General features: G+C 40.8%; 13 non-coding genes across 13 annotated transcripts; all 13 read left to right on the forward strand.

Moving 5' to 3' along the window:
* The first annotated feature begins 862 nt into the window (after positions 1–862).
* TRNAT-AGU (transfer RNA threonine (anticodon AGU)) lies at positions 863–936 on the forward strand. The gene has a single exon. It is a non-coding gene; the product is annotated as a tRNA-Thr (tRNA).
* A 767-nt stretch (positions 937–1,703) lies between these two features.
* On the forward strand, positions 1,704–1,777 carry TRNAT-AGU (transfer RNA threonine (anticodon AGU)). Its single transcript has one exon. It is a non-coding gene; the product is annotated as a tRNA-Thr (tRNA).
* Positions 1,778–3,385: 1,608 nt separating this feature from the next.
* TRNAT-AGU (transfer RNA threonine (anticodon AGU)) lies at positions 3,386–3,459 on the forward strand. Its single transcript has one exon. It is a non-coding gene; the product is annotated as a tRNA-Thr (tRNA).
* Positions 3,460–4,226: 767 nt separating this feature from the next.
* Positions 4,227–4,300, forward strand: TRNAT-AGU (transfer RNA threonine (anticodon AGU)). The gene has a single exon. It is a non-coding gene; the product is annotated as a tRNA-Thr (tRNA).
* A 767-nt stretch (positions 4,301–5,067) lies between these two features.
* Positions 5,068–5,141, forward strand: TRNAT-AGU (transfer RNA threonine (anticodon AGU)). The gene has a single exon. It is a non-coding gene; the product is annotated as a tRNA-Thr (tRNA).
* A 1,609-nt stretch (positions 5,142–6,750) lies between these two features.
* TRNAT-AGU (transfer RNA threonine (anticodon AGU)) lies at positions 6,751–6,824 on the forward strand. Its single transcript has one exon. It is a non-coding gene; the product is annotated as a tRNA-Thr (tRNA).
* A 765-nt stretch (positions 6,825–7,589) lies between these two features.
* Positions 7,590–7,663, forward strand: TRNAT-AGU (transfer RNA threonine (anticodon AGU)). Its single transcript has one exon. It is a non-coding gene; the product is annotated as a tRNA-Thr (tRNA).
* Positions 7,664–8,431: 768 nt separating this feature from the next.
* Positions 8,432–8,505, forward strand: TRNAT-AGU (transfer RNA threonine (anticodon AGU)). Its single transcript has one exon. It is a non-coding gene; the product is annotated as a tRNA-Thr (tRNA).
* Positions 8,506–9,273: 768 nt separating this feature from the next.
* On the forward strand, positions 9,274–9,347 carry TRNAT-AGU (transfer RNA threonine (anticodon AGU)). Its single transcript has one exon. It is a non-coding gene; the product is annotated as a tRNA-Thr (tRNA).
* A 767-nt stretch (positions 9,348–10,114) lies between these two features.
* Positions 10,115–10,188, forward strand: TRNAT-AGU (transfer RNA threonine (anticodon AGU)). Its single transcript has one exon. It is a non-coding gene; the product is annotated as a tRNA-Thr (tRNA).
* A 768-nt stretch (positions 10,189–10,956) lies between these two features.
* TRNAT-AGU (transfer RNA threonine (anticodon AGU)) lies at positions 10,957–11,030 on the forward strand. The gene has a single exon. It is a non-coding gene; the product is annotated as a tRNA-Thr (tRNA).
* A 1,609-nt stretch (positions 11,031–12,639) lies between these two features.
* TRNAT-AGU (transfer RNA threonine (anticodon AGU)) lies at positions 12,640–12,713 on the forward strand. Its single transcript has one exon. It is a non-coding gene; the product is annotated as a tRNA-Thr (tRNA).
* Positions 12,714–13,480: 767 nt separating this feature from the next.
* On the forward strand, positions 13,481–13,554 carry TRNAT-AGU (transfer RNA threonine (anticodon AGU)). Its single transcript has one exon. It is a non-coding gene; the product is annotated as a tRNA-Thr (tRNA).
* The last annotated feature ends 1,042 nt before the right edge of the window (positions 13,555–14,596 follow it).

Below are 14,596 nucleotides of genomic sequence, written 5' to 3' on the forward strand. Positions count from 1 at the left end.
AGGAGACCAGATGCAAAAAAGGTGCTGTGGCTTAGTTGGTTAAAGCGCCTGTCTAGTAAACAGGAGATCCTGAGTTTGAATCTCAGCAGCGCCTGTCTGCTTTTTTTTCGACCAATCTGTCTCCCCAATATTAAAACTTTGTACAAAGATTGCTATTTCATGCTATTTAGAAGCACAGTCAGGCTTGAAATGTTGGCAAAGCATCCAAGAACTCTGGACTCCACTACCTTAGAGTCATATTGCCCAAGGTTGCGATGCCATCAGAAACAGCACATATTAGAATGAGCAATTCATATTTCCTGCTTAATTTTTTGTAAAAGAAGCAAAGGTACGCCTGAACAGGGACTTGAACCCTGGACCCTCAGATTAAAAGTCTGATGCTCTACCGACTGAGCTATCCAGGCACAGGGATCACTGCCCATTTGAAACTTGATTTTCACTCTACAGCACCTCCATACATGGCTACCTCACTGGTCAATAAAGGAAATGAATTACTAGTGCATTACACACATTTTGACACTGGAGACATAACTTTTTTCAGTCATTCCGTATCCAGATATAGAGATTTGCAGCATCTAGGACTTTAATGTTCACCCACTTACGGATTTGAATGTTTTGCCACATTCATGAGTGCAAAATTGCTCCCCAGTAAAGGCGAACATGTGCTCCTCAATACACACACTGGGCAATGCAGTCCACTCTAAATCAACGATTAATGACATGCTCGTTTTGTGCAATGGAGTTTCAGTCAATTGGAAAACATTTTGTAAAGTTATATTGCAACAGAAGCCCAGCCTTAAAAAAAGTGGATTCCACTTCTAAATGATTACATGAGGAAGGAAAGGAGATCAGATGCAAAAGAGGTGCTGTGGCTTAGTTGGTTAAAGCGCCTGTCTAGTAAACAGGAGATCCTGAGTTCGAATCTCAGCAGCGCCTGTCTGCTTTTTTTTCGACCAATCTGTCTCCCCAATATTAAAACTTTGTACAAAGATTGTTATTTCATGCTATTTAGAAGCACAGTCAGGCTTGAAATGTTGGCAAAGCATCCAAGAATTCTGGACTCCACTACCTTAGAGTCATATTGCCCAAGGTTGCGATGCCATCAGAAATAGCACATATTAGAATGAGCAATTCATATTTCCTGCTAAATTTTTTGTAAAAGAAGCAAAGATACGCCTGAACAGGGACTTGAACCCTGGACCCTCAAATTAAAAGTCTGATGCTCTACCGACTGAGCTATCCAGGCACAGGGATCACTGCCCATTTGAAACTTGATTTTCACTCTACAGCACCTCCATACATGGCTACCTCACTGGTCAATAAAGGAAATGAATTACTAGTGCATTACACACATTTTGACACTGGAGACATAACTTTTTTCAGTCATTCCGTATCCAGATATAGAGATTTGCAGCATCTAGGACTTTAATGTTCACCCACTTACGGATTTGAATGTTTTGCCACATTCATGAGTGCAAACTTGCTCCCCAGTAAAGACGAACATGTGCTCCTCAATGCACACACTGGGCAATGCAGTCCACTCTAAATCGACGATTAATGACATGCTCGTTTTGTGCAATGGAGTTTCAGTCAATTGGAAAACATTTTGTAAAGTTATATAGCAACAGAAGCCCAGCCTTAAAAAAGTGGATTTCACTTCTAAATGTTTACATGAGGAAGGAAAGGAGACCAGATGCAAAAAAGGTGCTGTGGCTTAGTTGGTTAAAGCGCCTGTCTAGTAAACAGGAGATCCTGAGTTCGAATCTCAGCAGCGCCTGTCTGCTTTTTTTTCGACCAATCTGTCTCCCCAATATTAAAACTTTGTACAAAGATTGCTGTTTCATGCTATTTAGAAGCACAGTCAGGCTTGAAATGTTGGCAAAGCATCCAAGAACTCTGGACTCCACTACCTTAGAGTCATATTGCCCAAGGTTGCGATGCCATCAGAAATAGCACATATTAGAATGAGCAATTCATATTTCCTGCTTAATTTTTTGTAAAAGAAGCAAAGGTACGCCTGAACAGGGACTTGAACCCTGGACCCTCAGATTAAAAGTCTGATGCTCTACCGACTGAGCTATCCAGGCAGATGGATCACTGCCATTTGAAACTTGATTTTCACTCTACAGCACCTCCATACATGGCTACCTCACTGGTCAATAAAGGAAATGAATTACTAGTGCATTACACACATTTTGACACTGGAGACATAACTTTTTTCAGTCATTCCGTATCCAGATATAGAGATTTGCAGCATCTAGGACTTTAATGTTCACCCACTTACGGATTTGAATGTTTTGCCACATTCATGAGTGCAAACTTGCTCCCCAGTAAAGACGAACATGTGCTCCTCAATGCACACACTGGGCAATGCAGTCCACTCTAAATCGACGATTAATGACATGCTCGTTTTGTGCAATGGAGTTTCAGTCAATTGGAAAACATTTTGAAAAGTTATATTGCAACAGAAGCCCAGCCTTAAAAAAGTGGATTTCACTTCTGATTGATTACATGAGGAAGGAAAGGAGACCCGATGCAAAAAAGGTGCTGTGGCTCAGTTGGTTAAAGCGCCTGTCTAGTAAACAGGAGATCCTGAGTTCGAATCTCAGCAGCGCCTGTCTGCTTTTTTTTCGACCAATCTGTCTCCCCAATATTAAAACTTTGTACAAAGATTGCTATTTCATGCTATTTAGAAGCACAGTCAGGCTTGAAATGTTGGCAAAGCATCCAAGAACTCTGGACTCCACTACCTTAGAATCATATTGCCCAAGGTTGCGATGCCATCAGAAATAGCACATATTAGAATGAGCAATTCATATTTCCTGCTTAATTTTTTGTAAAAGAAGCAAAGGTACGCCTGAACAGGGACTTGAACCCTGGACCCTCAGATTAAAAGTCTGATGCTCTACCGACTGAGCTATCCAGGCACAAGGATCACTGCCCATTTGAAACTTGATTTTCACTCTACAGCACCTCCATACATGGCTACCTCACTGGTCAATAAAGGAAATGAATTACTAGTGCATTACACACATTTTGACACTGGAGACATAACTTTTTTCAGTCATTCCGTATCCAGATATAGAGATTTGCAGCATCTAGGACTTTAATGTTCACCCACTTACGGATTTGAATGTTTTGCCACATTCATGAGTGCAAAATTGCTCCCCAGTAAAGGCGAACATGTGCTCCTCAATACACACACTGGGCAATGCAGTCCACTCTAAATCAACGATTAATGACATGCTCGTTTTGTGCAATGGAGTTTCAGTCAATTGGAAAACATTTTGTAAAGTTATATTGCAACAGAAGCCCAGCCTTAAAAAAAGTGGATTTCACTTCTAAATGATTACATGAGGAAGGAAAGGAGATCAGATGCAAAAGAGGTGCTGTGGCTTAGTTGGTTAAAGCGCCTGTCTAGTAAACAGGAGATCCTGAGTTCGAATCTCAGCAGCGCCTGTCTGCTTTTTTTTCGACCAATCTGTCTCCCCAATATTAAAACTTTGTACAAAGATTGCTGTTTCATGCTATTTAGAAGCACAGTCAGGCTTGAAATGTTGGCAAAGCATCCAAGAACTCTGGACTCCACTACCTTAGAGTCATATTGCCCAAGGTTGCGATGCCATCAGAAATAGCACATATTAGAATGAGCAATTCATATTTCCTGCTAAATTTTTTGTAAAAGAAGCAAAGATACGCCTGAACAGGGACTTGAACCCTGGACCCTCAGATTAAAAGTCTGATGCTCTACCGACTGAGCTATCCAGGCACAGGGATCACTGCCCATTTGAAACTTGATTTTCACTCTACAGCACCTCCATACATGGCTACCTCACTGGTCAATAAAGGAAATGAATTACTAGTGCATTACACACATTTTGACACTGGAGACATAACTTTTTTCAGTCATTCCGTATCCAGATATAGAGATTTGCAGCATCTAGGACTTTAATGTTCACCCACTTACGGATTTGAATGTTTTGCCACATTCATGAGTGCAAACTTGCTCCCCAGTAAAGACGAACATGTGCTCCTCAATGCACACACTGGGCAATGCAGTCCACTCTAAATCGACGATTAATGACATGCTCGTTTTGTGCAATGGAGTTTCAGTCAATTGGAAAACATTTTGAAAAGTTATATTGCAACAGAAGCCCAGCCTTAAAAAAGTGGATTTCACTTCTAAATGATTACATGAGGAAGGAAAGGAGACCAGATGCAAAAAAGGTGCTGTGGCTTAGTTGGTTAAAGCGCCTGTCTAGTAAACAGGAGATCCTGAGTTCGAATCTCAGCAGCGCCTGTCTGCTTTTTTTTCGACCAATCTGTCTCCCCAATATTAAAACTTTGTACAAAGATTGCTGTTTCATGCTATTTAGAAGCACAGTCAGGCTTGAAATGTTGGCAAAGCATCCAAGAACTCTGGACTCCACTACCTTAGAGTCATATTGCCCAAGGTTGCGATGCCATCAGAAATAGCACATATTAGAATGAGCAATTCATATTTCCTGCTTAATTTTTTGTAAAAGAAGCAAAGGTACGCCTGAACAGGGACTTGAACCCTGGACCCTCAGATTAAAAGTCTGATGCTCTACCGACTGAGCTATCCAGGCACAAGGATCACTGCCCATTTGAAACTTGATTTTCACTCTACAGCACCTCCACACATGGCTACCTCACTGGTCAATAAAGGAAATGAATTACTAGTGCATTACACACATTTTGACACTGGAGACATAACTTTTTTCAGTCATTCCGTATCCAGATATAGAGATTTGCAGCATCTAGGACTTTAATGTTCACCCACTTACGGATTTGAATGTTTTGCCACATTCATGAGTGCAAACTTGCTCCCCAGTAAAGACGAACATGTGCTCCTCAATGCACACACTGGGCAATGCAGTCCACTCTAAATCGACGATTAATGACATGCTCGTTTTGTGCAATGGAGTTTCAGTCAATTGGAAAACATTTTGAAAAGTTATATTGCAACAGAAGCCCAGCCTTAAAAAAGTGGATTTCACTTCTAAATGATTACATGAGGAAGGAAAGGAGACCAGATGCAAAAAAGGTGCTGTGGCTTAGTTGGTTAAAGCGCCTGTCTAGTAAACAGGAGATCCTGAGTTCGAATCTCAGCAGCGCCTGTCTGCTTTTTTTTCGACCAATCTGTCTCCCCAATATTAAAACTTTGTACAAAGATTGCTGTTTCATGCTATTTAGAAGCACAGTCAGGCTTGAAATGTTGGCAAAGCATCCAAGAACTCTGGACTCCACTACCTTAGAGTCATATTGCCCAAGGTTGCGATGCCATCAGAAATAGCACATATTAGAATGAGCAATTCATATTTCCTGCTAAATTTTTTGTAAAAGAAGCAAAGATACGCCTGAACAGGGACTTGAACCCTGGACCCTCAGATTAAAAGTCTGATGCTCTACCGACTGAGCTATCCAGGCACAGGGATCACTGCCCATTTGAAACTTGATTTTCACTCTACAGCACCTCCATACATGGCTACCTCACTGGTCAATAAAGGAAATGAATTACTAGTGCATTACACACATTTTGACACTGGAGACATAACTTTTTTCAGTCATTCCGTATCCAGATATAGAGATTTGCAGCATCTAGGACTTTAATGTTCACCCACTTACGGATTTGAATGTTTTGCCACATTCATGAGTGCAAAATTGCTCCCCAGTAAAGGCGAACATGTGCTCCTCAATACACACACTGGGCAATGCAGTCCACTCTAAATCAACGATTAATGACATGCTCGTTTTGTGCAATGGAGTTTCAGTCAATTGGAAAACATTTTGTAAAGTTATATTGCAACAGAAGCCCAGCCTTAAAAAAAGTGGATTTCACTTCTAAATGATTACATGAGGAAGGAAAGGAGATCAGATGCAAAAGAGGTGCTGTGGCTTAGTTGGTTAAAGCGCCTGTCTAGTAAACAGGAGATCCTGAGTTCGAATCTAAGCAGTGCCTGTCTGCTTTTTTTTCGACCAATCTGTCTCCCCAATATTAAAACTTTGTACAAAGATTGTTATTTCATGCTATTTAGAAGCACAGTCAGGCTTGAAATGTTGGCAAAGCATCCAAGAATTCTGGACTCCACTACCTTAGAGTCATATTGCCCAAGGTTGCGATGCCATCAGAAATAGCACATATTAGAATGAGCAATTCATATTTCCTGCTAAATTTTTTGTAAAAGAAGCAAAGATACGCCTGAACAGGGACTTGAACCCTGGACCCTCAGATTAAAAGTCTGATGCTCTACCGACTGAGCTATCCAGGCACAGGGATCACTGCCCATTTGAAACTTGATTTTCACTCTACAGCACCTCCATACATGGCTACCTCACTGGTCAATAAAGGAAATGAATTACTAGTGCATTACACACATTTTGACACTGGAGACATAACTTTTTTCAGTCATTCCGTATCCAGATATAGAGATTTGCAGCATCTAGGACTTTAATGTTCACCCACTTACGGATTTGAATGTTTTGCCACATTCATGAGTGCAAACTTGCTCCCCAGTAAAGACGAACATGTGCTCCTCAATGCACACACTGGGCAATGCAGTCCACTCTAAATCGACGATTAATGACATGCTCGTTTTGTGCAATGGAGTTTCAGTCAATTGGAAAACATTTTGAAAAGTTATATTGCAACAGAAGCCCAGCCTTAAAAAAGTGGATTTCACTTCTAAATGATTACATGAGGAAGGAAAGGAGACCAGATGCAAAAAAGGTGCTGTGGCTTAGTTGGTTAAAGCGCCTGTCTAGTAAACAGGAGATCCTGAGTTCGAATCTCAGCAGCGCCTGTCTGCTTTTTTTCGACCAATCTGTCTCCCCAATATTAATACTTTGTACAAAGATTGCTATTTCATGCTATTTAGAAGCACAGTCAGGCTTGATATGTTGGCAAAGCATCCAAGAACTCTGGACTCCACTACCTTAGAGTCATATTGCCCAAGGTTGCGATGCCATCAGAAATAGCACATATTAGAATGAGCAATTCATATTTCCTGCTTAATTTTTTGTAAAAGAAGCAAAGGTACGCCTGAACAGGGACTTGAACCCTGGACCCTCAGATTAAAAGTCTGATGCTCTACCGACTGAGCTATCCAGGCAGATGGATCACTGCCAATTGAAACTTGATTTTCACTCTACAGCACCTCCATACATGGCTACCTCACTGGTCAATAAAGGAAATGAATTACTAGTGCATTACACACATTTTGACACTGGAGACATAACTTTTTTCAGTCATTCCGTATCCAGATATAGAGATTTGCAGCATCTAGGACTTTAATGTTCACCCACTTACGGATTTGAATGTTTTGCCACATTCATGAGTGCAAACTTACTCCCCAGTAAAGACGAACATGTGCTCCTCAATGCACACACTGGGCAATGCAGTCCACTCTAAATCGACGATTAATGACATGCTCGTTTTGTGCAATGGAGTTTCAGTCAATTGGAAAACATTTTGAAAAGTTATATTGCAACAGAAGCCCAGCCTTAAAAAAGTGGATTTCACTTCTAAATGATTACATGAGGAAGGAAAGGAGACCAGATGCAAAAAAGGTGCTGTGGCTTAGTTGGTTAAAGCGCCTGTCTAGTAAACAGGAGATCCTGAGTTCGAATCTCAGCAGCGCCTGTCTGCTTTTTTTTCGACCAATCTGTCTCCCCAATATTAAAACTTTGTACAAAGACTGCTATTTCATGCTATTTAGAAGCACAGTCAGGCTTGAAATGTTGGCAAAGCATCCAAGAACTCTGGACTCCACTACCTTAGAGTCATATTGCCCAAGGTTGCGATGCCATCAGAAATAGCACATATTAGAATGAGCAATTCATATTTCCTGCTTAATTTTTTGTAAAAGAAGCAAAGGTACGCCTGAACAGGGACTTGAACCCTGGACCCTCAGATTAAAAGTCTGATGCTCTACCGACTGAGCTATCCAGGCACAGGGATCACTGCCCATTTGAAACTTGATTTTCACTCTACAGCACCTCCATACATGGCTACCTCACTGGTCAATAAAGGAAATGAATTACTAGTGCATTACACACATTTTGACACTGGAGACATAACTTTTTTCAGTCATTCCGTATCCAGATATAGAGATTTGCAGCATCTAGGACTTTAATGTTCACCCACTTACGGATTTGAATGTTTTGCCACATTCATGAGTGCAAAATTGCTCCCCAGTAAAGGCGAACATGTGCTCCTCAATACACACACTGGGCAATGCAGTCCACTCTAAATCAACGATTAATGACATGCTCGTTTTGTGCAATGGAGTTTCAGTCAATTGGAAAACATTTTGTAAAGTTATATTGCAACAGAAGCCCAGCCTTAAAAAAAGTGGATTTCACTTCTAAATGATTACATGAGGAAGGAAAGGAGATCAGATGCAAAAGAGGTGCTGTGGCTTAGTTGGTTAAAGCGCCTGTCTAGTAAACAGGAGATCCTGAGTTCGAATCTCAGCAGCGCCTGTCTGCTTTTTTTTCGACCAATCTGTCTCCCCAATATTAAAACTTTGTACAAAGATTGTTATTTCATGCTATTTAGAAGCACAGTCAGGCTTGAAATGTTGGCAAAGCATCCAAGAATTCTGGACTCCACTACCTTAGAGTCATATTGCCCAAGGTTGCGATGCCATCAGAAATAGCACATATTAGAATGAGCAATTCATATTTCCTGCTAAATTTTTTGTAAAAGAAGCAAAGATACGCCTGAACAGGGACTTGAACCCTGGACCCTCAGATTAAAAGTCTGATGCTCTACCGACTGAGCTATCCAGGCACAGGGATCACTGCCCATTTGAAACTTGATTTTCACTCTACAGCACCTCCATACATGGCTACCTCACTGGTCAATAAAGGAAATGAATTACTAGTGCATTACACACATTTTGACACTGGAGACATAACTTTTTTCAGTCATTCCGTATCCAGATATAGAGATTTGCAGCATCTAGGACTTTAATGTTCACCCACTTACGGATTTGAATGTTTTGCCACATTCATGAGTGCAAAATTGCTCCCCAGTAAAGGCGAACATGTGCTCCTCAATGCACACACTGGGCAATGCAGTCCACTCTAAATCAACGATTAATGACATGCTCGTTTTGTGCAATGGAGTTTCAGTCAATTGGAAAACATTTTGTAAAGTTATATTGCAACAGAAGTACAGCCTTAAAAATAGTGGATTTCACTTCTAAATGATTACATGAGGAAGGAAAGGAGATCAGATGCAAAAGAGGTGCTGTGGCTTAGTTGGTTAAAGCGCCTGTCTAGTAAACAGGAGATCCTGAGTTCGAATCTCAGCAGCGCCTGTCTGCTTTTTTTTCGACCAATCTGTCTCCCCAATATTAAAACTTTGTACAAAGATTGTTATTTCATGCTATTTAGAAGCACAGTCAGGCTTGAAATGTTGGCAAAGCATCCAAGAATTCTGGACTCCACTACCTTAGAGTCATATTGCCCAAGGTTGCGATGCCATCAGAAATAGCACATATTAGAATGAGCAATTCATATTTCCTGCTAAATTTTTTGTAAAAGAAGCAAAGATACGCCTGAACAGGGACTTGAACCCTGGACCCTCAGATTAAAAGTCTGATGCTCTACAACTGAGCTATCCAGGCACAGGGATCACTGCCCATTTGAAACTTGATTTTCACTCTACAGCACCTCCATACATGGCTACCTGACTGGTCAATAAAGGAAATGAATTACTAGTGCATTACACACATTTTGACACTGGAGACATAACTTTTTTCAGTCATTCCGTATCCAGATATAGAGATTTGAAGCATCTAGGACTTTAATGTTCACCCACTTACGGATTTGAATGTTTTGCCACATTAATGAGTGCAAACTTGCTCCCCAGTAAAGACGAACATGTGCTCCTCAATGCACACACTGGGCAATGCAGTCCACTCTAAATCGACGATTAATGACATGCTCGTTTTGTGCAATGGAGTTTCAGTCAATTGGAAAACATTTTGTAAAGTTATATTGCAACAGAAGCCCAGCCTTAAAAAAAGTGGATTTCACTTCTAAATGATTACATGAGGAAGGAAAGGAGATCAGATGCAAAAGAGGTGCTGTGGCTTAGTTGGTTAAAGCGCCTGTCTAGTAAACAGGAGATCCTGAGTTCGAATCTCAGCAGCGCCTGTCTGCTTTTTTTTCGACCAATCTGTCTCCCCAATATTAAAACTTTGTACAAAGATTGTTATTTCATGCTATTTAGAAGCACAGTCAGGCTTGAAATGTTGGCAAAGCATCCAAGAATTCTGGACTCCACTACCTTAGAGTCATATTGCCCAAGGTTGCGATGCCATCAGAAATAGCACATATTAGAATGAGCAATTCATATTTCCTGCTAAATTTTTTGTAAAAGAAGCAAAGATACGCCTGAACAGGGACTTGAACCCTGGACCCTCAGATTAAAAGTCTGATGCTCTACCGACTGAGCTATCCAGGCACAGGGATCACTGCCCATTTGAAACTTGATTTTCACTCTACAGCACCTCCATACATGGCTACCTCACTGGTCAATAAAGGAAATGAATTACTAGTGCATTACACACATTTTGACACTGGAGACATAACTTTTTTCAGTCATTCCGTATCCAGATATAGAGATTTGCAGCATCTAGGACTTTAATGTTCACCCACTTACGGATTTGAATGTTTTGCCACATTCATGAGTGCAAAATTGCTCCCCAGTAAAGGCGAACATGTGCTCCTCAATACACACACTGGGCAATGCAGTCCACTCTAAATCAACGATTAATGACATGCTCGTTTTGTGCAATGGAGTTTCAGTCAATTGGAAAACATTTTGTAAAGTTATATTGCAACAGAAGCCCAGCCTTAAAAAAAGTGGATTTCACTTCTAAATGATTACATGAGGAAGGAAAGGAGATCAGATGCAAAAGAGGTGCTGTGGCTTAGTTGGTTAAAGCGCCTGTCTAGTAAACAGGAGATCCTGAGTTCGAATCTCAGCAGCGCCTGTCTGCTTTTTTTTCGACCAATCTGTCTCCCCAATATTAAAACTTTGTACAAAGATTGTTATTTCATGCTATTTAGAAGCACAGTCAGGCTTGAAATGTTGGCAAAGCATCCAAGAATTCTGGACTCCACTACCTTAGAGTCATATTGCCCAAGGTTGCGATGCCATCAGAAATAGCACATATTAGAATGAGCAATTCATATTTCCTGCTAAATTTTTTGTAAAAGAAGCAAAGATACGCCTGAACAGGGACTTGAACCCTGGACCCTCAGATTAAAAGTCTGATGCTCTACCGACTGAGCTATCCAGGCACAGGGATCACTGCCCATTTGAAACTTGATTTTCACTCTACAGCACCTCCATACATGGCTACCTCACTGGTCAATAAAGGAAATGAATTACTAGTGCATTACACACATTTTGACACTGGAGACATAACTTTTTTCAGTCATTCCGTATCCAGATATAGAGATTTGCAGCATCTAGGACTTTAATGTTCACCCACTTACGGATTTGAATGTTTTGCCACATTCATGAGTGCAAAATTGCTCCCCAGTAAAGGCGAACATGTGCTCCTCAATACACACACTGGGCAATGCAGTCCACTCTAAATCAACGATTAATGACATGCTCGTTTTGTGCAATGGAGTTTCAGTCAATTGGAAAACATTTTGTAAAGTTATATTGCAACAGAAGCCCAGCCTTAAAAAAAGTGGATTTCACTTCTAAATGATTACATGAGGAAGGAAAGGAGATCAGATGCAAAAGAGGTGCTGTGGCTTAGTTGGTTAAAGCGCCTGTCTAGTAAACAGGAGATCCTGAGTTCGAATCTAAGCAGCGCCTGTCTGCTTTTTTTTCGACCAATCTGTCTCCCCAATATTAAAACTTTGTACAAAGATTGTTATTTCATGCTATTTAGAAGCACAGTCAGGCTTGAAATGTTGGCAAAGCATCCAAGAATTCTGGACTCCACTACCTTAGAGTCATATTGCCCAAGGTTGCGATGCCATCAGAAATAGCACATATTAGAATGAGCAATTCATATTTCCTGCTAAATTTTTTGTAAAAGAAGCAAAGATACGCCTGAACAGGGACTTGAACCCTGGACCCTCAGATTAAAAGTCTGATGCTCTACCGACTGAGCTATCCAGGCACAGGGATCACTGCCCATTTGAAACTTGATTTTCACTCTACAGCACCTCCATACATGGCTACCTCACTGGTCAATAAAGGAAATGAATTACTAGTGCATTACACACATTTTGACACTGGAGACATAACTTTTTTCAGTCATTCCGTATCCAGATATAGAGATTTGCAGCATCTAGGACTTTAATGTTCACCCACTTACGGATTTGAATGTTTTGCCACATTAATGAGTGCAAACTTGCTCCCCAGTAAAGACGAACATGTGCTCCTCAATGCACACACTGGGCAATGCAGTCCACTCTAAATCGACGATTAATGACATGCTCGTTTTGTGCAATGGAGTTTCAGTCAATTGGAAAACATTTTGAAAAGTTATATTGCAACAGAAGCCCAGCCTTAAAAAAGTGGATTTCACTTCTAAATGATTACATGAGGAAGGAAAGGAGACCAGATGCAAAAAAGGTGCTGTGGCTTAGTTGGTTAAAGCGCCTGTCTAGTAAACAGGAGATCCTGAGTTCGAATCTCAGCAGCGCCTGTCTGCTTTTTTTTCGACCAATCTGTCTCCCCAATATTAAAACTTTGTACAAAGATTGTTATTTCATGCTATTTAGAAGCACAGTCAGGCTTGAAATGTTGGCAAAGCATCCAAGAATTCTGGACTCCACTACCTTAGAGTCATATTGCCCAAGGTTGCGATGCCATCAGAAATAGCACATATTAGAATGAGCAATTCATATTTCCTGCTAAATTTTTTGTAAAAGAAGCAAAGATACGCCTGAACAGGGACTTGAACCCTGGACCCTCAGATTAAAAGTCTGATGCTCTACCGACTGAGCTATCCAGGCACAGGGATCACTGCCCATTTGAAACTTGATTTTCACTCTACAGCACCTCCATACATGGCTACCTCACTGGTCAATAAAGGAAATGAATTACTAGTGCATTACACACATTTTGACACTGGAGACATAACTTTTTTCAGTCATTCCGTATCCAGATATAGAGATTTGCAGCATCTAGGACTTTAATGTTCACCCACTTACGGATTTGAATGTTTTGCCACATTCATGAGTGCAAACTTGCTCCCCAGTAAAGACGAACATGTGCTCCTCAATGCACACACTGGGCAATGCAGTCCACTCTAAATCGACGATTAATGACATGCTCGTTTTGTGCAATGGAGTTTCAGTCAATTGGAAAACATTTTGAAAAGTTATATTGCAACAGAAGCCCAGCCTTAAAAAAGTGGATTTCACTTCTAAATGATTACATGAGGAAGGAAAGGAGACCAGATGCAAAAAAGGTGCTGTGGCTTAGTTGGTTAAAGCGCCTGTCTAGTAAACAGGAGATCCTGAGTTCGAATCTCAGCAGCGCCTGTCTGCTTTTTTTTCGACCAATCTGTCTCCCCAATATTAAAACTTTGTACAAAGATTGTTATTTCATGCTATTTAGAAGCACAGTCAGGCTTGAAATGTTGGCAAAGCATCCAAGAATTCTGGACTCCACTACCTTAGAGTCATATTGCCCAAGGTTGCGATGCCATCAGAAATAGCACATATTAGAATGAGCAATTCATATTTCCTGCTAAATTTTTTGTAAAAGAAGCAAAGATACGCCTGAACAGGGACTTGAACCCTGGACCCTCAGATTAAAAGTCTGATGCTCTAACGACTGAGCTATCCAGGCACAGGGATCACTGCCCATTTGAAACTTGATTTTCACTCTACAGCACCTCCATACATGGCTACCTCACTGGTCAATAAAGGAAATGAATTACTAGTGCATTACACACATTTTGACACTGGAGACATAACTTTTTTCAGTCATTCCGTATCCAGATATAGAGATTTGCAGCATCTAGGACTTTAATGTTCACCCACTTACGGATTTGAATGTTTTGCCACATTCATGAGTGCAAACTTGCTCCCCAGTAAAGACGAACATGTGCTCCTCAATGCACACACTGGGCAATGCAGTCCACTCTAAATCGACGATTAATGACATGCTCGTTTTGTGCAATGGAGTTTCAGTCAATTGGAAAACATTTTGAAAAGTTATATTGCAACAGAAGCCCAGCCTTAAAAAAGTGGATTTCACTTCTAAATGATTACATGAGGAAGGAAAGGAGACCAGATGCAAAAAAGGTGCTGTGGCTTAGTTGGTTAAAGCGCCTGTCTAGTAAACAGGAGATCCTGAGTTTGAATCTCAGCAGCGCCTGTCTGCTTTTTTTTCGACCAATCTGTCTCCCCAATATTAAAACTTTGTACAAAGATTGCTGTTTCATGCTATTTAGAAGCACAGTGAGGCTTGAAATGTTGGCAAAGCATCCAAGAACTCTGGACTCCACTACCTTAGAGTCATATTGCCCAAGGTTGCGATGCCATCAGAAATAGCACATATTAGAATGAGCAATTCATA

The sequence above is a fragment of the Ambystoma mexicanum genome, unplaced genomic scaffold (genome assembly GCF_040938575.1).
Source record: "Ambystoma mexicanum isolate Mex_15411 unplaced genomic scaffold, UKY_AmexF1_1 Mex_scaf1, whole genome shotgun sequence".
In the NCBI taxonomy this organism is placed as follows: Eukaryota; Metazoa; Chordata; class Amphibia; order Caudata; family Ambystomatidae; genus Ambystoma; species Ambystoma mexicanum.